At 42.9% G+C, this 23,139-nt stretch overlaps 1 protein-coding gene across 1 annotated transcript in view; it reads left to right on the top strand.

Annotated features, from left to right (window-relative positions):
- The first annotated feature begins 13,559 nt into the window (after positions 1 to 13,559).
- The window catches only part of LOC143765042 (A-kinase anchor protein 2-like), a 186,531-nt gene continuing 176,951 nt past the window's right edge, over positions 13,560 to 23,139 (top strand). Inside the window, exon 1 of the mRNA XM_077251316.1 lies at positions 13,560 to 13,807. The gene's annotated coding sequence lies outside the window, so the exon portion shown is untranslated. The remainder of the gene's footprint in view (positions 13,808 to 23,139) is intronic.

Below are 23,139 nucleotides of genomic sequence, written 5' to 3'. Positions count from 1 at the left end.
TTGTTCTTTGCTTAGTAACTTAGCTGGTATTTCCTGTGATCCCCAGCCACTGGGATCATAACAGTACAGCCGGCCAATAAGGTGTTAATTGCATGGCAGAAGCAGGAGAAAAGAAGCCTTGAGAATTTTTTTTTTTTTTTTGCCGTGTGTCTAGCTGCTGTGTGTCTAGCTTCTCTCCTCCTCTTAATCTTGGTGTGGCTCTGAACTCAGCTGCTGATATGGATATTCAGAGTTTGGCCTCCAGTGTAGATCATCTTGCTGCAAGGGTACAAAGTATTCAGGATTTTGTTGTTCACAGTCCTATGTCAGAGCCTAGAATACCTATTCCGGAGTTGTTTTCTGGAGATAGATCTAGGTTTCTGAATTTTAAGAACAATTGTAAATTGTTTCTTTCTTTGAAACCTCGTTCCTCTGGTGATTCCGTTCAGCAAGTTAAAATTATAAATTCTTTCTTGCGTTACCCTGATTTGTTCCTTGTCATCTTACCCGGTTATGGCTTTTGTAGATTCAGGTGCTGCCCTGAGTCTGATGGACTTGTCATTTGCCAGGCGCTGTGGTTTTGTTTTGGAGCCTTTAAAATTCCCTATTCCACTAAGGGGAATTGATGCTACGCCATTGGCTATGAATAAACCTCAGTACTGGACACAAGTGACCATGTGCATGACTCCTGTTCATCAGGAGGTGATTCGCTTTCTTGTGCTGCATAATTTGCATGATGTTGTTGTGTTGGGTCTGCCATGGTTGCAGACTCATAATCCAGTCCTGGATTGGAAAGCAATGTCTGTGTCAAGTTGGGGTTGTCAGGGAATTCATGGCGACGCTCCTGTGGTGTCAATTGCTTCATCCACTCCTTCTGAAGTCCCTGCGTTTTTGTCAGACTACCAGGATGTATTTGATGAGCCCAAACTCAGTTCTCTACCTCCTCATAGGGATTGTGATTGTGCTATAAATTTGATTCCTGGTAGTAAGTTTCCTAAGGGACGACTTTTCAATTTGTCAGTGCCGGAGCATGCTGCCATGCGGAGTTATATAAAGGAGTCCTTGGAGAAAGGACTTATTCGCCCCTCCTCCTCCCCTCTTGGTGCGGGGTTCTTTTTTGTGGCTAAGAAGGATGGTTCTCTGAGACCTTGTATTGATTATCGCCTTCTAAATAAAATCACGGTCAAATTTCAGTATCCTTTGCCATTGTTATCTGATCTGTTTGCTCGCATTAAGGGGTCTAGTTGGTTCACCAAGATAGATCTTCGTGGTGCGTATAACCTTGTGCGTATTAAGCAGGGTGATGAATGGAAAACTGCATTTAATACGCCCGAAGGCCATTTTGAGTACTTGGTGATGCCTTTTGGACTTTCTAACGCTCCTTCTGTCTTTCAGTCTTTTAATCACGACATCTTCCGCGAATATCTGGATAAATTTATGATTGTGTATCTGGATGATATTCTGTTTTTTTCTGATGATTGGGAGTCCCATGTTAAGCAGGTCAGGATGGTGTTTCAGGTCCTGCGTGCCAATGCTTTATTTGTGAAGGGCTCAAAATGTCTTTTTGGAGTCCAGAAGGTTTCTTTTTTGGGTTTCATTTTTTCTCCTTCTACTATTGAGATGGACCCAGTCAAGGTTCAGGCTATTCATGACTGGACACAGCCTACATCTGTTAAGAGTCTTCAGAAGTTCTTGGGTTTTGCTAATTTTTACCGTCGCTTCATCGCTAATTTTTCTGGTGTTGTTAAGCCTTTGACGGATTTGACCAAGAAAGGTTCTGATGTTACTAACTGGTCTCCTGCGGCTGTGGAGGCCTTTCGGGAGCTGAAGCGCCGGTTTTCTTCGGCTCCGGTCTTATGTCAGCCAGATGTCTCTCTTCCTTTCCAGGTCGAGGTTGATGCTTCCGAGATTGGAGCGGGGGCTGTTTTGTCGCAGAGAAGCGCCGATGGCTCTGTGATGAAGCCATGTGCTTTCTTTTCAAGAAAGTTTTCGCCTGCCGAGCGGAATTATGATGTCGGTAATCGGGAGTTGTTGGCTATGAAGTGGGCATTTGAGGAGTGGCGACATTGGCTCGAGGGAGCTAAGCATCGTGTGGTGGTCTTGACTGATCACAAGAATCTGATTTATCTCGAGTCGGCCAAGCGGCTGAATCCTAGACAGGCTCGTTGGTCGTTGTTTTTCTCTCGTTTTGATTTCGTGGTCACGTACCTGCCTGGTTCGAAGAATGTAAAGGCTGATGCTCTTTCTAGGAGTTTTGTGCCTGACTCTCCTGGAGATTCAGAGCCGGCTGGTATTCTCAGAGAAGGGGTGATTTTGTCTGCCATCTCCCCAGATTTGCGACGAGTGCTGCAGGAGTTTCAGGCGGATAGACCTGACCATTGTCCACCGGAGAGACTGTTTGTCCCGGATAGATGGACCAGCAAAGTTATTTCCGAGGTTCATTCTTCAGTGTTGGCGGGCCATCCTGGAATATTTGGTACCAGAGATTTGGTGGCCAGGTCCTTTTGGTGGCCTTCCTTGTCGCGGGATGTGCGTTCCATTGTGCAGTCTTGTGGAATTTGTGCTCGGGCTAAGCCTTGCTGTTCTCGTGCCAGTGGTTTGCTGTTACCTTTGCCTGTCCCAAAGAGGCCTTGGAGGCACATTTCCATGGATTTTATTTCGGATCTCCCTGTCTCTCAGAGAATGTCTGTCATCTGTGTGGTGTGTGATCGTTTTTCTAAGATGGTCCATTTGGTGCCCTTGCCTAAGTTGCCTTCCTCCTCCGAGTTGGTTCCGCTGTTTTTTCAAAATGTGGTTCGCTTGCATGGGATCCCTGAAAATATTGTTTCCGACAGAGGATTCCAGTTTGTGTCTAGATTTTGGCGGACCTTTTGCGCTAAGATGGGCATTGATTTGTCTTTTTCGTCGGCCTTCCATCCTCAGACGAATGGCCAAACCGAACGAACTAATCAGACCTTGGAAACCTATTTGAGATGTTTTGTTTCTGCTGATCAGGACGACTGGGTGACTTTTTTGCCATTGGCCGAGTTTGCCCTTAATAATCGGGCTAGTTCTGCTACTTTGGTTTCTCCTTTTTTTTGTAATTCGGGGTTTCATCCTCGTTTTTCCTCGGGTCAGGTGGAGCCTTCTGACTGTCCTGGAGTGGATGTTGTGGTGGATAGGTTGCATCAGATTTGGAATCATGTTGTGGACAATTTGAAGCTGTCACAAGAGAAGGCTCAGCGCTTTGCCAACCGCCGTCGCTGTGTGGGTCCCCGACTTCGCATTGGGGACTTGGTGTGGTTGTCTTCTCGCTTTGTTCCTATGAAGGTCTCCTCTCCTAAGTTCAAGCCTCGGTTTATCGGTCCTTATAAGATTTTGGAAGTCCTTAACCCTGTGTTATTTCGTTTGGACCTCCCAGCATCGTTTGCTATTCATAATGTGTTTCATCGGTCGTTGTTGCGGAGGTATGTGGTGCCTGTGGGTCCTCCGGTTGAGCCTCCTGCCCCTGTGCTGGTTGAGGGAGAATTGGAATACGTGGTGGAGAAGATCTTGGATTCTCGTATTTCTAGACGGAGGCTTCAGTATTTGGTTAAATGGAAGGGCTATGGTCAGGAGGATAATTCCTGGGTTGTCGCCTCTGATGTTCATGCGGCCGATTTGGTTCGTGCCTTCCATGTGGCTCACCCTGATCGCCCTTGGGGTTTTGATGAGGGTTCGGTGACCCCTCCTCAAGGGGGGGGTACTGTTGTGAACTCTGTTTTCAGGCTCCCTCTTGTGGTCACAGGTGGTATTGTGTGACTTTTGTTTTGGGCTCCCCCTGGTGGCTTTGTTTGTTATCCTGCGGGTCTGTGGCTGATCAGCTGCCTCGTTATTCACTTGGGAGTTTCCTATTTAGCTCTGTTTCACTTCCACTTGTTGCCGGCTGTCAATGTATTCAGGGCTATTCTGATTTCTTCTGACTACCTTGCTACTAGTCTCTTCAAGAGAAGCTAAGTTTCCGTTTTGTTCATTTTTTGATCATCTGTGTTCAATATGTTTCTTGTCCAGCTTGCTAATATGTGATTTTTCAGCATGCTGGTAGCTCTAGGGGGCTGAGTTTCTCCCCCCCGCACCGTTAGTTGGTGTGGGGGTCTTGAATTCTCAGCATGGATATTTTGGTAGGGTTTTTTGCTGACCGCACAGTTCTCTATCTGTTTTCTGCTATCTAGTATTAGCGGGCCTCATTTGCTGAATCTGTTTTCATTCCTACGTGTGTCTTTTCTCCTTACCTTACCGTTATTATTTGTTGGGGGCTTCCTATATCCTTGGGGTTATTTCTCTTGAGGCAAGTGAGGTCTTGCTTTCTCTTTAGGGGTAGTCAGTAGTGTTGAGCATTCCGATGCTGCAAGTATCGGGTATCGGCCGATACTTGCTGTATCGGAATTCCGATACCGGGATTCCGATACTCTTGTGGTATCGGATATCGGGTATCGCAACAAAATTAATGTTAAAATGTGTAAAAGAGAGAATTAAAATAAAAAATATCGCTATCCTCACCTCTCCGACGCAGCCGGGACTTCAGCGAGGGAACCGGCAGCGTTGTTTGTTTAAAATTCGCGCTATTACTTGGTTACGTGAATTCCCGGCTTGTGATTGGTCAGGTCGGCCATGTTGCCGGGACGCGGACCAATCACAGCAAGCCGTGACGAAATTACGTCACGGCTTGCTGTGATTGGTCCGCGTCCCGGCAATATGGCCGCCCTGACCAATCACAAGCCGTGACGTCACGGGAGGCTGGACACGCGCCCATTTTAAAATGAGCGCGTCCAGCATCCCGGCTTGTGATTGGTTGACCGCGGCGCAACCAATCACAAGCCGTGACGTCACGGGAGGCTGGACACGCGCCCATTTTAAAATGAGCGCGTCCAGCCTCCCGGCTTGTGATTGGTTGACCGCGGCGCAACCAATCACAAGCCGTGACGTCACGGGAGGCTGGACACGCGCCCATTTTAAAATGAGTGCGTCCAGCCTCCCGGCTTGTGATTGGTTGACCGCGGCGCAACCAATCACAAGCCGTGACGTCACGGGAGGCTGGACACGCGCCCATTTTAAAATGAGCGCGTGTCCAGCCTCCCGTGACGTCACGGCTTGTGATTGGTCAGGGCGGCCATATTGCCGGGACGCGGACCAATCACAGCAAGCCGTGACGTAATTTCGTCACGGCTTGCTGTGATTGGTCCGCGTCCCGGCAACATGGCCGACCTGACCAATCACAAGCCGGGAATTCACGTAACCAAGTAATAGCGCGAATTTTAAACAAACAACGCTGCCGGTTCCCTCGCTGAAGTCCCGGCTGCGTCGGACAGGTGAGTATAGCGATATTTTTTATTTTAATTCTTTCTTTTACACATTTATATGGTTCCCAGGGCCTGAAGGAGAGTTTCCTCTCCTTCAGACCCTGAGAACCATCAGGAATACCATCCGATACTTGAGTCCCATTGACTTGTATTGGTATCGGGTATCGGTATCGGATTGGATCCGATACTTTGCCGGTATCGGCCGATACTTTCCGATACCGATACTTTCAAGTATCGGACGGTATCGCTCAACACTAGTAGTCAGTTTCTCAGGCTGCGTCGAGACGTCCAGGATTTTAGGCACGTTCACCGGCTACCTTTAGTGTGTTTGGATAGGATCAGATTTGCGGTCAGTCCAGTTACCACCTCCCTAGAGCTTGTTCTTTGCTTAGTAACTTAGCTGGTATTTCCTGTGATCCCCAGCCACTGGGATCATAACAGCTTCCTAAGCTTGTCATTACCTCCTTGCTGTGTGGGCCCGCCAAAAGCAAGGAGCCACTGGAGGGGGTATGCAACACTGGAAGCAGCTCTAATCCCTAATCTCTAATAATGTTTAGAAGTATTTTTTATATATGTATACAGGTAAAAACATTTATGACTTCAGAAAAAGACCAACAAATTTTATGTCTGTATGACAGGGGATGGGGGAGAAGAAATCACCGTTGTAAGTAAATTGGTATCTCCCTGCCTATCTGCGGAGGTTGGCACCCTAGACCGGCACAGTGGTGCCCCCGCTCGTCTGTGGCTAATCCATCCCTTTCCCTAGAAAACCCTACCAAGAAATATATAGGGGGTAAAAAGGGCCTTCATCACACCTCGTGATGAAGTACTAAGACGAAACGTGCAATGGGGCGGTGCGGGGATGCTTTTACAAGCCTAATTTCATGTAAGTTATGCTGTAATCTATTGTCCAAATTGTGGGGAAGTGCTACCACGTGTACTATTGCCTCTGTAGGTTTATTTGACAAGATAGGCATTTTTACTATGCTCTATGTTGTACTGTTTGGCGTCTCCATTACTTAGTGTTCAGTCCAGTAGTATGTTTGTTTCTAATTTATTTTTGGTTTTAATATACCATATTTTTCAGACTATAAGATACTCCGGACCATGAGACACACCTCAAATTTTGGGGTGGAAAATAGCAGAAAAAAGATTTTTATGAGATGGGGGTCTGTCTTATTGTCCGAATTTAAGGCATCTTTCCTGAGGGCCATTGATGGTACAGCGTGGTCACAGGAGGCATGGTCCCTTCCTCAGGAAGCCAGCGGTGGCAGAAGTGGGGCAATTCTGCAGTACTGGGGTGCGATTCTGTGGGTCCGGTGTTGACGGTGAGGCAGAGCACCAGAGCAGGGTCCATTCCTCAGGATGTTGGTAGCCGAAATGTGTCCACGCTGTAGTCCGGTGTTCATGCTGCGGCCCGTTGTCCACTCTGCAGCCCAGTGTCCATGCCGCAACCCAGTGTCCACTGCGAGCGCATCACCGGTTTATATGCTGCCATCTTCCTGAAGCCATGGGCCACTGGAGGCTTCAGGAAAATGGGCACCCGAGGCCGCGCGTGCACAGATTGAGATCTCGGCGGCCATTTTCCTGAAGCCGAGTGCCGCCGAGATCTCAATCTGAGCACGTGTGGCCTCCGGCGGCCATATTCCTGAATCCACAGCTTCAGAAAGATGGCCACAGGGAAACTGGTGATGCGCTCACCGTGGACACCGCACCGCGGCGTGGACAGCGGCGTGGACACCGGGCCATAGACACATTTCTGCCACCTGCATTCTGAGGAAGGGACCCTGCTCAGGTGCCTTCTTTCGGTGGGAATTCAATAAAAAATATTTTTTAACGGGTATATACTCTTTGGTTATTTATTTAACAGTTTTTGTATACAGTGTCAATCTATGAGGTTAATTACCCAAACATTCTAGCGGGTATTTCTTCTTGTTGCTTATCTTAGGTTTTATCTGTTTAATGGACAGTGTGAACATGCTCCTGTGCATGTATACCAACTTATACTTCAGTTAATTTCTTTTGGTTTGGAACAAGAATATATATTAATATTTCTCATGTGCAATGTTGTGCATTTCTATAATTGTTTGTTTACTTTGTTGTTATGTCTTTGCTTCAGAAATAATAATGAAAGACCTCAAGGAAATTGAAGAAAAAGGAGAGAGCAGCCTACAAATGACTGTAAGTGAAGTTTACAATATCACGTTACTGTGCAAATTAAAGTATTGGTTCCTGGAACTCTAAAGGGGTTTACTAGTTTAAAATGAATGGCTCATCTTATTGTTAAATCAGTGTGGGTCTGATTCTTCACACCACCGTTGATCAGCTGTTAAAACGGTGCTGCATTCCCTTTATTGTTTACAAAGCACAATGTTGTACTATTAGTAGCATCTGTGCTCCGTATATAAGCTTTATTTACTATTAATAATTTATTTTACTATGGAGGATGTCATAGAAAACATTATAACCCATAAAGCCACTCTAGTGAGAGGGCATTCAACCCCCCCTCCCCTCTTTTCTCACATAGAATTTCCAGTAAGAAAAAAAGCTTTACTCTATGTCTCTTTGAAATAGAATTGCACAATGGACATAGAAAAGTGGGTAAATTACTCATAGCTAGGGGGTGAAGAAACCATCTACGATAGGAATAGTTAACCATTCAAGTTCCCTTTTACAGCCAAAGCTCCATACAAAGTACAGGCTTTAGACAGGAAAGACCTTTTCTGAGGTCCAGATAACAAAAGGGACATATGTTTAAGTAGAGAAGTGAAAAAGTCTCCTTTGTTCCCAGGGAAAAAAAACATACTGAGGTGAAAGTAAACTATTATTTTCTTCAGGGGAAATGTTACACCTGCAACCAGACACGGGGTATAGGTGGAAAGTTATGATTATTGGGGTTTGTACAGATCCAATGTTAATGAGATATACATCTTCAACTTCAGGACTAATTGGGAAAGAATATGAATATTTTTTCATAACTGTGACACCTACCTATAAGCCACAAGCCTGCCATGTTGGGTTTACTATCTATGGAAAGATAAATTTCCAATAAAAAATATGGTGATGATAATCAGGTGTGAAGATATTGTTAACGTTGGGAATTTCATAAAATCATGAAGGGCTGAGAACATCCCACAACTCGGCCCATGTGAGGTCATCAAGGAGGGGGTGTATGGGTGTAACTTTTATGCTGATAAGAGGCCAAGACGAATTATGATCTGTGTTCCTGTAGAGAGATACATATTAGTGTATGATTCCCATTCACTAGACATTTCCAATCAAATTTCTTTCCTTCGCTAAGCTTAATCATCTCTGTGATCAGCATAGTACGTTTCTTTTTTTATTCCTTTTTATTGTATGTAATTTAATTGTATATTCTGTATTGTTTTTTTCCCTTTGAAAAATCTTTTGTATTTTTTTTATAAACACTGTCTATCATTCTTGATTAAATATGAAATTTCATGGTTATGTTCCTTTTGTTCTGTAAAGCGCACTCTGAAGTCATATGCTACCTGACAGGCATCCAGTCGGCCTGTATAACGCCTTCGCGATCTATGACATATACTGTATATGTCATAGGTTGTTTCCCCGCACTCCATGCGGACTGCGGCGCTAAGCCCACATGTTTTCTGGCGCATGTCAGCTGGTTCCATCAGCTGATATTTGCTCCTAAGCGCCGCGGGTGGGATCGTGATCCACCCGCGGCTGTTAACATGTCAAATGCCGCTGTCAATCTCTGACAGTGTCATTTAACATACTCACACCGGAAGCACGTCACAAACCCCGCACATTGGCGCCCGTGTTACATGACCGCCCTGTGGCCAGTGCTCATAGCAGATCATCATTTTAGCTACACATAGCAGGGCTGCAGCCCTGCTATGTGTAGTACAATCGATCGGATGATCACAGCTGCTAGTCTCCAATGGAGACTATTGAAGCCAGTGAAAAATTAAAAAAATGTTTTAAAAAAAATGTAAAAAAAAAATAAAAAAATATAAAAGTTCAAATCATCCCCCATTCAAGCTAAAACAATAAAAAAAAATTAAAAATACACATATTTGGTATAGCTGCATTCAGAAATGCCCAATCTGTCAAAATCTAAAAAGAATTAATCCGATTGGTAAACGGCGTAACAAGAAAAAAATCTAAAGGTCAGAATTAAGGTTATATGGTCACCACAAAATTGCAATTTAATGCAATAACATGCAATCAAAACATCGTATCATCACCAAAATGGTATCAATAAAAACGTCATCTCGGCTTGCAAAAAATAAGCCTTCACCCAGCCCAAGATACTGAAAAATGGAGACGCTATGGGTCTTGAAAAATGGCGTCATTTTTTGTTGTTGCAAACTTTGAATTTTTTTTTCACCACTTAAATAAAACAGAACCTATTCATGTTTGGTATCTGTGAACTCATAATGACCTGATGAATCATAATGGCAGGTTATTTTTAGCATTTATTGAACATGGTAAAAAAAAAGAAAAAAGCAATTGTGGAACTGCACTTTTTTTTGTAATTTCTCCACACTTTGAATCTGTTTCCCGTTTTTCAGTACTTAATCCGGATAAAACCGATGGTGCAGTTCAAAGTACAACTAGTCCCACACAAAAAAAAGCCCTCACATGGCCATATTGACTAAAAAGTTATGGCTCTGGGAAGACAGGGAGCAAAGAACAGAAATGCAAAAATGGAAAAAACCAAGTTCGTGAAGGAGATAAACGACTGGTGGTGGAAGCGAGTGGTTCTTGGGTTATCGTAGAGTTAGCAGTCACCATACAGGGGGTATATACTCATATTGCATGAGTGGGAATTGTAGGTCTATACACCATACGCTTACTGTTAGTTTCCCAATAATTCTAATAAAAAGTTGCTTGTCACCCTAAATGTCAGTTAAAGGGAATCTGTCACCCTCTTTGAGCGATTTAAAAGGAATCTGTCACTACATTTGAGCTATCTAAACTACTAATATGGGCATACAGGTTATAGCCTGCTGAAAAAAGTCCTAGCTGTATGCTGTATATAAGATGCCTTGTTGTGGATAAATCATCTTTTATGCTGCTGTCTGGATGATAACTCTGCCTCCAGAGCTTATTTTACATGAGAGGGGAGTTACCAGTGTGATATGTAATAGATACTCTCTGCTCTCCTGATCTTCCTGAAGACCTGCGTGTGGTTATAACTGACATCTTGCAGGTTCCTCTCAGCTTCCATCTCACAGGCAGGAAGGCTTGTAATATTGTGCTATACAGCAGAGCTCAGAGAGAAACAGAAAGTGTTTGCAAGAAGACAAATTTCATTTCTCCTGTTCTGTGTTAGTCACTTGTATCACACTGGTAACTCCTCCTTCATGTAAAATAAGAAATGGAGACAGAGTTATCTTCCAAGCAGCATCCTCCACATAGCCTGGAAGAGGTCATTCATATAAAGTGATAAAAGATGATTTCTCCACAACAACGCAGCTGATATGAGACATACAGATAGGACTTTTTCAGAATTCCATAGCCTGTATGCCCATATTATTAGTTTAGATAGGTCAAATGTGGTGACAGATTCCCTTTAGGCTATTAATAAGGGAATACAGGTTGTATATAGTTGATATTAGTCATATCTGTATGTCTCATGGATGGTAACTTGCTGTGTAGAAATCATCTTTTCTCACTTTATGTTAATTAGATCTTCCAGGCTATGGAGCGTTTGCTGCCTGGAAGATAACACTGCCTCCTCTCTTCATTAAAATACATTTCTCTCACACTTTCAGCTCTCTTACACAATTGGGAGAGCTGCCTGGCATGACTTTATTATACTGGAGAATTGGAAATGACATGCTTACTATGTGGGGGGAATAAGGAAGTCAGGTGTGCACATTTTCTGCGCACTGGAGAACACTGGGTGCGGAAGTTACAGTGACTCTGCAGTGCCTGCGCAGAACAAAATTGAAGCCAGTGGCCATAGAAGGGCGGAACAGTGCAGAGGATGCGCAGGAGCAGGATTTCCAGCCATGCATCTAATGTAATAGGTACACTGTGAAGAGAGGGGAGCCTCCCCAGAGCTTGGAAGAACTAATTAACATAAAGTGATAAATAATGATTGTAACACAAGACATCTGATACGAGACATGCAGATAGGACATTTTCAGCATTCTAAAACCTGTATGCCCATATTAATGTTTAGATTGCTCAAATGGGGTGACAGATTCTCTTTAAAAGTACATAGAGTTCAGTTTAATAACCATATCAGTTACGGTATATAATTTCCCTTCATCGGTGGAAATTAAGATGAAGACTTTTTGAGCATCATTTCTTAGAAAGACATTGTTTCTCTGCTAATTCTTCTTCACTTGTATGTAGAAATTGACAACTAGTTGTTTTCATTCCCCTTGGTGTGTCCCTACACACTCTGTTAGTGTCAGCACTGATTGGATAGTGAGAGAGTGTGTGTAGACACCCCCCTACTGGTTACACCCAGTTGTCAATCTATATATACAATTGCCTAAGGGGTACTTCCATCTGTTTGTCAGTCTGTAACTTCTGTAATGGAAATCCTGGGTTGGCGGGATTTGAGATTGGGGCGGGATTTGAACACCGCTTCACTTTTTATTATTAATGCAGCCTAAGCAACATCAATATTAAAAACATAGAATGTTAAAAATAATTTTAAAAAACCCCAAACATTATATTCTCACCTTCCGAAGTCCGCTGCAGCCATTCCTGCTCCTCGCGCTCCGGTCCCAAGAATGCTTTATGGCACTGACTCGAGATCTCGTAGCGGTCTCTCGAGATGATGACGTGGTGGTCTCGCGAGACCGCTACATGATCTTGACTCATTGCCGCAATGCATTCTTGGGACCGGAGCGCGAAGAGCATCGGTAAAGGCCTCGGCTGGATTCGGGGGCTGACGGAAGGTGAGTATATAACTATTTTTAATTTTAATTGTTTTTTTACAGGGATATGGTGCCCACATTGCTATATACTATGTGACCTGTGTTATATACTGCGTGGGCTGTGTTATATACTGTGTGGGCTGTGTTATATACTACGTGGGCTGTGTTATGTACTTCGTGGGCTCTGTTATGTACTGCGTGGGCTGTGTTATATACTGCGTGGGCTGTGTTATATACTACGTGGGCTGTGTTATATACTACGTGGGCTGTGCAATATACTGCATGGCTGTGCAATATACTATGTGGCTGTGTTATATACTGCGTAACTGTGCTATATACTATGTGCCTGTGTTATATACTACCTGGCTGTGTTATATACTGCGTGGCCTGTGTTATATACTACGTGGCTGTTATATACTAAGTGGCTTGTGCTATATACTATGTGGGCTGGCCTATATACTACATGGGCTGTGCTATATTCTATGTGGGCTGTGCTATATACTACATGGGCTGTGTTATATACTACATGGGCTGTGCTATATACTACATGCCTGTGCAATATGCTATGTGGCTGTGTTATATACTGCGTGGGCTGTGCTATATACTACTTGCCTGTGTTATATACTATGTGGCTGTGTTATATACTGCATGGCCTGTGTTATATACTACGTGGCTGTGTTATATACTAAGTGGCCTGTGCTATATACTACGTGGGCTGTGCTATATACTATGTGGGCTGTGTTACATACTGCGTGGGCTGTGTTATATACTATGTGGCTTGGCAATATACTACGTGGCTGTGCTATATACTACGTGGCTGTTTAATATACTACGTGGGCTGTTATATACTGCGTGGCTGTGCTATATACTACGTGGGCTGTGTTATATACTATGTGGCTCTGCTATATACTACGTGGGCTGTGTTATATACTACGTGGCTGTGCATTCTAGAATACCTGATGCGTTAGAATCGGGCCACCATTTAGTGTACTTATATTCATACATGCAGAGAAATGGTATAAGAAAAGAATTGTTCTATCAAAGGGAATGTAGAGCAGCCATGTCAGGGGGGCAGACAGGTCGTCTTGATAAGGATAGCAGAGCAGCAGACTGAATGTTAACAGTCCTTGTTTTGCCCTTCCTTGTTTAATAGTTGTCTGTGAAATAATAGCTCACAATGCAGCAAGGCTTCTATTGGCAAGCTTCGTGTAATGTGAGCAGCCTTGGATCTCATCCCACTGTGTACATCCACTCCTTCTAGTTTGGATCCCACAGCCTGATTGCACTGGAATGAGTGTGAAACCTCTAACCAACCCATTCATTTATTTATTAGAGAGAGCAGCAGGGAGGTAGTGGAGACCCAGGGAAGCTCAATGTCATAGCAGTCACAGTGCTGCTGCATATGCCCACACACTGGCCAGAGCAGCATCCACACCCACTGATGATGGGCAGCAACTAAATAACTGTGGCTGGAGGAGTTGCAACAACATTAAGTGGAGTGGTGCCTGCTGCTACTGCAGTTCTTGACTTCTTTTCACATCACCGAAACAGGAAATCCTTGTGATGTTTTAAGACCAAGGGATACAGAACGTCTATTTGGAGCCGGCATAAACCTCAAGGACTAAGGTACAGTAGTTTTAGCAGAATGCAGCAATCATCTTGCAGCATCTGCAGCTTCTAGTACCAAAACTAGACTGCTGAGGTCAGGTAGGTTTGGGACGCAGTGACTCTGGAGGATGGGGGATACTTCCAAATCCTAATATAACAATTAGGAAAATCGCATTCAGCATAAGACAAAATGATGCTGTTATTTTTCACCGATCTAAATATTTTGGATCATTTTTGTGACGCCTTTAGGATACGTAGAAGATGCATAACCCATGTCAAAGTTATTTCAAGTTTCTCTGTAAGACCCGATTGTTTAATTTTTAACGTATGAGACTTCCGGAGATGAATATTACACTGATGTAGGTTTTTACTGCACCCACTGTAAGTTTGGCAGCACTATTACAGGCTGCAGAGTCCAGCAGTGTCATGTCAGGGATGCTCAGTGCTAGAAGCCATACTGTTCTCATGTCTCCTAAGAAAATATACAAGTCTACAGAGGGTGATTGAAGGACATATTTATAGAAACTGCCTCGTTATTGCGGCTTCAGCTCTGGAAAAAGGCAGTAATCCATTCTATTAGTGTCTCACACTTGACAGCACATTGGGCTTCTTCATTTAATGATGTGCCTATAGCTGGGATAAGTAGGTGTTTAACCCTTCATCAACTGGAAATGACTTTGCTTGGCTCAAGTAACTACTTTGAGAATATTCGAAAGAGAAACGATGGGATCAAGACGCCTCAGGGGCTTAAAAAACAGTTGTGCCTTTACAGTATTCTCAGCATATAACAGCCTTACTAAAGCATATTTGATTACCTATGGGTTTACTGGGGATATTGACTTTGCATAGAACTGCAGACTTTTGATTTACATTAGAAGTTGTCAGCTTACATTGGATAAATTTTGATGTATGGTATCTTGACGTTATTCTGTCTCTTAATGCTCCGGAGTCTTCGCTGCCTTTAGTAAATTATTCTGCCATGAAGCAAGATCAAAACTTTCCTATGGTTTGTGTCAAAGTTTTGATTATTATGACTCATTGATAATATTCTCCATAGTGGTACTGCCCAAGTTTTACTGCTGCTCTTATCTCAAGACAACTTGTGTTTTTTCCAGGCACATTCCTAAATCATCAACCTCTTGTGTAGGTTAAAGCTGCACTCCAATCTTTTATTTTTATTTCAGCGCTGGAGCAGTGCCACAAAGGCAAGTTCCCTGCCCCTAGTATTATACTTACCAGCCACCATCTTCAGCTCTTCCCAGTGCCGCTCTGGTCCCACCCCATCTTGTGACCGCAACATCTGATTGACCGCAAGTCAGAGGTAACAGTCACAAGCTCTCAATGTAAATCTATCCGAGCCTTGTTCTGGCCTCGTTCTGTGTCTCATAGACTTAGACTGATTTGTGACTTCTGGATCGCCCAGCAAACACTGGAATGATCTGGCAGGTCGTAACATGCAGAAAACCGACCGGAAGACAGGGGCTGGTAAGTTTAATGCTAGGAGCAGGAAACTGAGATTGGTTGCACCGCTCCACCGCTGCAATAAAAAAATGCTGGAGTGGTGCTTTAACTTTTTTTTTTAAATGACCACCACTTGCCAGTACATTGGTGCTGCCCTGTGTTTACAGAGTAGTTTCTATCATCCATGACTCAAAAACCAACTTCGTTAATAGGAATTAGATTTAAAGTTCTCAGGACAAGAACCTCTCTATATTTCTTATTAGGAAGAATGGATGGCACAGATGGAGATCCTTCTGTGTGCCAGAAAATACAGTCACTCTGTAAAGTTGGATTTTGTTCTTGTGGGATATATTAAATGTATGGCCAAAATTGGGCTTTTCTGTTAATAAGCATTACTGATCTCTTCAATCATCATTGCTTTATTGCTTGTAGGTCATGAAGCAATTATATCATGCAAGTTTCACCAAGGTCTGGTGGCTCTGGTCCTCATCACTGTAAGACTGGTGGGGACCAACAAAGAGGTGGAGCTAGAGCTGTGAGGGATTGAATAAGATAGTAGTGTTGAATAAGATAGTAGTGCTCATTTTGTTATTATTATTATTATTATTATTATTATTATTATTTTTATTGTTAGGTAGTTGATGGCAAAAGTGTTTATTCATGCGTCATTTCAGCATTTCATTTGTCTGTTGCATTTTAGTAGAATACAAATGAAACAAGTGATCCGTTACATCATATGTAATTGAAAGCGGGAAGGTCCCATTAATTATTATTATTGGGTCTATTTTTTAGAACATAAAAAAGTATTGCATGCTTTTGGTTTAGCTGATTTAATGGATCACTTATTCCATTTTTCTGTTTCTCCATTTTTTAGACAAATGGAATATCTGAATGAACACTTCAACAAAGCCTTAGCCCATGTTTTAGATGTCCCAGACAATCTCTTTATAGGGTTTGTTCTGGCTTGGAACAAAAGTCTACAATCACTCTGTCATGATTCCACCACATGAATGCGGTTTACATTCCTGCGGTCTCTTGCCTACTAGACTTGTCCAACCTCCCTCAATTCACTTCTATTGAGAAGTCAAGTGCATATAGTTAGCATGTGACCACAAGTATGCAAATCAGATACATGTGGTCATGTGATTGTTTACTCACATCAGCAATATCAGGGAATCGTGACAGTATTCACAACGCATGCTGACATGATTCCACAGTCTGCAGTCTCATAGTGTAACTGCACAATTTTTGTCCCAGGCTTGGACATCTCTATTATTTTTTTTTTTTAGCGGATTGGATTCCTGCTTCTTTTTCTTGTAACTAACAATAGCAATTGTATACTTGTAAAGTTACTAAAATCCTCAGTGATACAGTGATACATTATAGCTGCTAACTTAAAATGAAAGTCACAGGATGTAAAAATTACTTGCTGCCCGTAGTTCCAACCTGTGAAGTCCAATTTTGGGATTTCACTGAATATTACTACATGCACCTTTATGACCATTTTCAGCTGCCTGTAGGAAAAATCCGGCATTTTTTTATTTCACCTCTGGCGTGGTATCAATAACACATCATGTAATCTGCTTGCCGTCTTCTTCTGTTCTTGGCGCTGCTCTGGTCCTCTTCTGTTACTTGTGTTGTTGGGCAGATCAGAAGTCACAACTCAGTGTAAGTCTATGAGATCCAAAATGAGGCCAGAACAAGACTCTCATAGACTTGCATTGAGCGCCTGTGACCGTTACCTCTGACATACGGTCAGTCAGGAGTTGTGGTCATAAGATGGCGGATTGGAACCAGAGCGGTGCTGGGAACAGCTGAAGATGGTGACTGGTAGGTATATTACGTGGAGCAGAGAACATGCATTAGAGATACCACTCCAACAGTGAAATACAAAAGCGCTGGAGTGGTGCAGTAAATTTTTATTGAAATATGTTGGCCAGTGTATGGGAAGGTGCACATATATAATTTGGTCACATATCTGGATACCAGACACTTGTAATAAAAAACATATCAATTTTGGAATACCATGACACTGTTCTTTGAGGCCTACAAGAAATCACGTTTACCTTGCCCATGGGTAGTGTATGATATGGAACCGCAGCTATATTGCAGTGATTGGGGAAGAGAATAATTTTCTTTGAATTATTTTTAATCAATGAAGCCCATGAAAAAAGAATATAGCACAAATGTTACTTTAGATTATTTATTATTGCACTATCCAGCAAATACTGAAATATTTTTCTAGAAGTATCTTGTGTGTAACTTGTTCTATTCTGTGTAAAGCATGAACCCTCCATTACAGTAATGTAAACTTGACAAATTGTGGAGGAAATGACTATTTTTTTCTTGAATAATGTTCCCACGCTAGTCTTAGTATAGTTAGAACCAAGAGACCGTTAACATTTTTCTCAAAACTTCTTTTAATAAAATACAGAATTTCCATGGGAAACATTGCTTAGTAGTAAGCCATAATTTTCGAGCATGGAAATTTGATTCTGTGAACTGTTATGGTGTCAATTTCATCACAAGATGTTTCTATTATGTTACAAACTGGTCTAGTGTATTCACAAATAACAGATGGGATTACAAAATCATCACTTATTACAGTGAACCGCCACTATTGTGTTATATATACAGAAATGAGAATTAGAATTTAAATACTAAAACAAGATGAAGCATTAATGTATTGCTCTATCGAACACTACAAAAAAGATTGTAAAAGTGTATACAGAGCACTCTTAAAATATTTGATCACAAATGTCATGATGAGTATTAAATGGGGATCTTCAGCTAGAACCCCGACATCCTTGAAAATGGTGAGTCCCACAACCCTGTCCTTATCATGAGATTAAAATGGAGATTTTCAGGAAGGACTTCCACAACCTTGAAAATATGGAGTCCCAGGACCCTATCCCTATCATGACAATAAATGAGGATCTTCATCTTTGACTCCCACATCCTTACAATGAACCTGTCACCAGGTTTGGCTGATACGAGTTACGGCCACTCCCTTTCAGGGCATATATACAGCATTCTATAATTCTGTATATAAGTCCCAGGACCCTATCGCTGCCATAAGAATAAATGAGGATCTTCATCTTTGACTCCCACATCCTTACAATGAACCTGTCACCAGGTTTGGCTGATACGAGTTACGGACACTTCCTTTCAGTGCTTATATACAGCATTCTATAATTCTATATGTAAGCCCATGATCCGACCTGTAAGAGAAGAAAAATAACTTTTATTATACTCACCTGAGGGATGGTTCGGTCCGATGGGTGTCGTTCTTCTTGGTCCGGCACCTCCCATCTTCTTGCGATGCCGTCCTACTGCTTGCTTCATGTGGATGATGTGTCATCCACACAGGCTACCCAGAATCCTACTCCTGTGCAGGTGTACTTGTCTGCCCTGTTGAGGGCAGAGCAAAGTACTGCAGTGCGCAGGCGCTGGGCTTTTTGGACCTTTCCCGGCACCTGTGCACTGCAGTACTTTGCTCTGCCCTCAACAAGGCAGACAAGTACACCTGCACAGGAGAGGGATTCTGGGGAGCCTGTGTGGATGACGCTTGGACGTGTCATCCACATGAGCCAAGTCGAAGGACGGCATCGCAAGAAGATGGGAAGCATCGGACCAAGACCAGTGACGCCCATCGGACCGGACCGCCCCCCCAGGTGAGTATAATAAGTAATTTTTCTTCTCTTACAGGTTGGATCGGAGGCTTATATACAGCATTAAAGATTGCTGTATATCAGACCTGAAAGGGGGTGGCCGTAACTCTTATTGGCCAAACCTGGTGACAGGTTCCCTTTAAAAATAAGGAGTCCCAGGACCCTATCGCTGTCATAAGAATAAATGGGGATCTTCAGCTTGGACTCCCACATCCTTAAAAATAAGGAGTCCCAGGACCCTATCGCTGCCATGAGAATAAATGGGGATCTTCAGCTTGGACTCCCACATCCTTACAATGAACCTGTCACCAGGTTTGGCTGATACGAGTTACGGCCACTCCCTTTCAGGGTATATATACAGCATTCTATAATTCTGTATATAAGTCCCAGGACCCTATCGCTGCCATAAGAATAAATGAGGATCTTCATCTTTGACTCCCACATCCTTACAATGAACCTGTCACCAGGTTTGGCTGATACGAGTTACGGACACTTCCTTTCAGTGCTTATATACAGCATTCTATAATTCTATATATAAGCCCATGATCCGACCTGTAAGAGAAGAAAAATAACTTTTATTATACTCACCTGAGGGATGGTTCGGTCCGATGGGTGTCGTTCTTCTTGGTCCGGCACCTCCCATCTTCTTGCGATGCCGTCCTACTGCTTGCTTCATGTGGATGATGTGTCATCCACACAGGCTACCCAGAATCCTACTCCTGTGCAGGTGTACTTGTCTGCCCTGTTGAGGGCAGAGCAAAGTACTGCAGTGCGCAGGCGCTGGGCTTTTTGGACCTTTCCCGGCACCTGTGCACTGCAGTACTTTGCTCTGCCCTCAACAAGGCAGACAAGTACACCTGCACAGGAGAGGGATTCTGGGGAGCCTGTGTGGATGACGCTTGGACGTGTCATCCACATGAGCCAAGTCGAAGGACGGCATCGCAAGAAGATGGGAAGCATCGGACCAAGACCAGTGACGCCCATCGGACCGGACCGCCCCCCCAGGTGAGTATAATAAGTAATTTTTCTTCTCTTACAGGTTGGATCGGAGGCTTATATACAGCATTAAAGATTGCTGTATATCAGACCTGAAAGGGGGTGGCCGTAACTCTTATTGGCCAAACCTGGTGACAGGTTCCCTTTAAAAATAAGGAGTCCCAGGACCCTATCGCTGTCATAAGAATAAATGGGGATCTTCAGCTTGGACTCCCACATCCTTAAAAATAAGGAGTCCCAGGACCCTATCGCTGCCATGAGAATAAATGGGGATCTTCAGCTTGGACTCCCACATACTTAAAAATAAGGAGTCCCAGTACTCTATCCCTGTCATGAGAATAAATGGGGATCTTCAGCTTGGACTCCAACATCCTTGAAAATAATGAGTCCCAGTACCATTTCCCAAAATGGAAAGATAATTGTTCACATATGGTTTTGCTTTATTGACATTAATGGTAATTGTAGAAATTCTTTAGATCCATTCTGTTTGGTTGGCATGACCTATTTTGAAGTAATTGTAGAATGCAACAAACCCTGTGGTTCTTAAGATTGCTGGGGGTCATGTCATAAATAGTAATTTGGGTAAAACATTTTATATGCTCTTGGGTATGAATATTTATAAGTTGCACGTATGTGCACGTATGTGCAGTTGTTGATTTCACAGCTTAGCAATAAGGCAGAATTGTCAATTGTGGCTGTAGAATTGATGAGAGGTTTTCCTCTGTATTGCAAGAGTATTTATCCATGGTGAAAATCTGCTTATACTCTACAAAATAATAGTCATGCTGCAACCTAAACAATATTCCCATCACATGCATTTATAGGATATAGGATATCCATAGGATGCCATTTATGTGCTATCAGTGCACGTTCCAGAGATAGAGCACATCTATCTTGAGAACTAGGCTCTATCTGGTGCCACTGGTAATGAAGAAGTGCATGTTCAGCTCTATCTGTATACTACTAGGAGACCTGCATGTTAGACTTCTTTTGCATATACGGTACTGTATGTCACATACACACTTCTCAGCACAAAATGTGAGTGCGACTGCAAATCTAGTTCTACTCACTCAATCTTGAACTCGCCTTCCACTCAGGCTGCAAAATAGAGCATAAATCACACCCCAACACAGTGCACATACCCCAAATACTTAAAAAAATGGGGTGTTGAATCATACAATTTAAAGAATAAACACTTTCAAAAAGCTTAGGCTTCTTTAGAGTATGCAAGATTCAAACTTATTAAAGTTTTATTTTTCGTTTTAGTTTTTTTCCTCCCCTTCTTCCAAGAGCCTTAACTTTTTTTTAATTTTTCCACCAATATAGCTATATGAGGGCTTTCTTTTTGTTGAACTTTTCAATGACATTACTAATTTTATTATATGATTCACTGGAAAGTGGGAAAAAATTCCAAGTGCATTGAAATTGCAAGAAAAGTGTAATTCCACAATTGTTTTTTCGGTTTTGAATTTACCATGTTCACTATATGATACATGTGACCTGGTAAGTACAATTACACAGCTATCAAACATGTACAGTTTATTTTTATTCAATTGGTGAAACAAAAATCAGAAATTTGTAACAAAATTTTTTGCCTGTGTCTCCATTTTCCGAGACCTGTAATGTTTTACATTTTCAGGATTTGGGGCCTGTGTGAGGGCTTATTTTTTCGCTGAGCTGACGGTTTTAATGATGGAACACACTGTTAGGGCTGGCGGAACGCACCAAATAATAAAAGAGCAGTAATAAGGTATGTTCGCTGCCCGGGGTCCAGAGATGTTACCTGCTGTTTAGTAATGGCGGACACTATATGGTGGTATAATAATGAACACACACGGGTTAACGTCACCCGGTATGTATAAAGATGGACTCTGTTGTTTCTCAGAGCCACAATACCGCAGAATGTGCGCTAGTGTTTGGTCACAGGACTCTGCCCCAAGGACATGAGGTTAGAGTCCCTCTAGACCCTCTAATGCACGGCACCACACCTGCGATGCCAGAAAAAACTAAATAATAAATTTAGCGCACTGAGTGCACACAGCGTCGCTTTGCCAAACGCCACTAACAGCCCTAACTAGGGAATAGAAATACGTGCACTAATTGTCGCACTGGCGAACACCTCTGGTTGACGCTGGTAGATCGTGCTCAGTGCTGGTATGCACTAACTGGCACTAGTTCCGCTCCAAACACCCAGACTCATGCAACAACGCTAGGGAAGGGGATAATTAGGAGCTTGCACCAGTATCATACATGCATCCACACACACCACAATATCAGGTTATACTAGCGCATGGCCAAGTGGCCATGCAAACCTCTTATACTCCCAGCCTTCTGGGACCTTGCCAATGGTCCAATGGTCCAATCAGAGCCGCTTGAGGACCTGGGCATGTGACCTCTGACCTCCAATGAGAGGTTGTCTCATGGGCATGCCCAGTAGGCAAAAAGCAGGACTTAGTCCCAGGAGCATCTGCTCATTGATGATTAATGCTGGTTACAATAGCTGGACCTGGGATGGCAGCAGTAACCAGATTCACAGCATCAGCATGAGCAAGACGCTGGGACCGATGTCTCTGCTGAACAGAATCCTCTGTGACTGAGGAAGAATGGGTGTGAGATTCCCCCTGTGCAGCGGCGGGAACTTGACACCTAACACACTCAAACCTGTCTGACCCCCCACACCTTTCATATATCCAAGTCATCCTTTAATCCACAGTCAATAACTCAAGTTTCCAGGACCATGACCCAGGATTGCCAAAAGAACCTCCCTGGCTCGAATTCCTGCTATATTCCCATGGCACAGACTGCAATAAAAGTTGAAGTTTTTTTATGGTTCTTTATACAAAGATAACCATGTAGATGTCATAAATTCATCCTAATATTACATTTTCTCTTGTGCAGTAGATATGCTGTAAATATCTAAAATAGGACTACCTCTTTAACTCTGACAAATCCACCAAATGTGCTCTGCAGGAAACCATCTCTTCAGAAATGAGAAGCACTGAGAGTTGGTTTTTGGTGGTGTGAATTTCTTCCATGAGCATTCATTAATTTCTTATTTTATACTAATCATGGGAAACATTACTTAGCCATTAGTTATAGTGGCAGTAAATCATAATTCTAGGGTCAGTGGCAGTAGAGCAGATTCTTTGTATTTGAAGTGTAACTTCAGTCCAGCACTGTACACAGATATAAACAATTTATGGCATATCCTTTTCCTGAGAT

This window comes from Ranitomeya variabilis, chromosome 1 (genome assembly GCF_051348905.1).
Source record: "Ranitomeya variabilis isolate aRanVar5 chromosome 1, aRanVar5.hap1, whole genome shotgun sequence".
Classification (NCBI taxonomy): domain Eukaryota; kingdom Metazoa; phylum Chordata; class Amphibia; order Anura; family Dendrobatidae; genus Ranitomeya; species Ranitomeya variabilis.
Note: the sequence above shows the minus strand (reverse complement) of the source record. Positions and strands in the feature narration are given on the sequence as shown.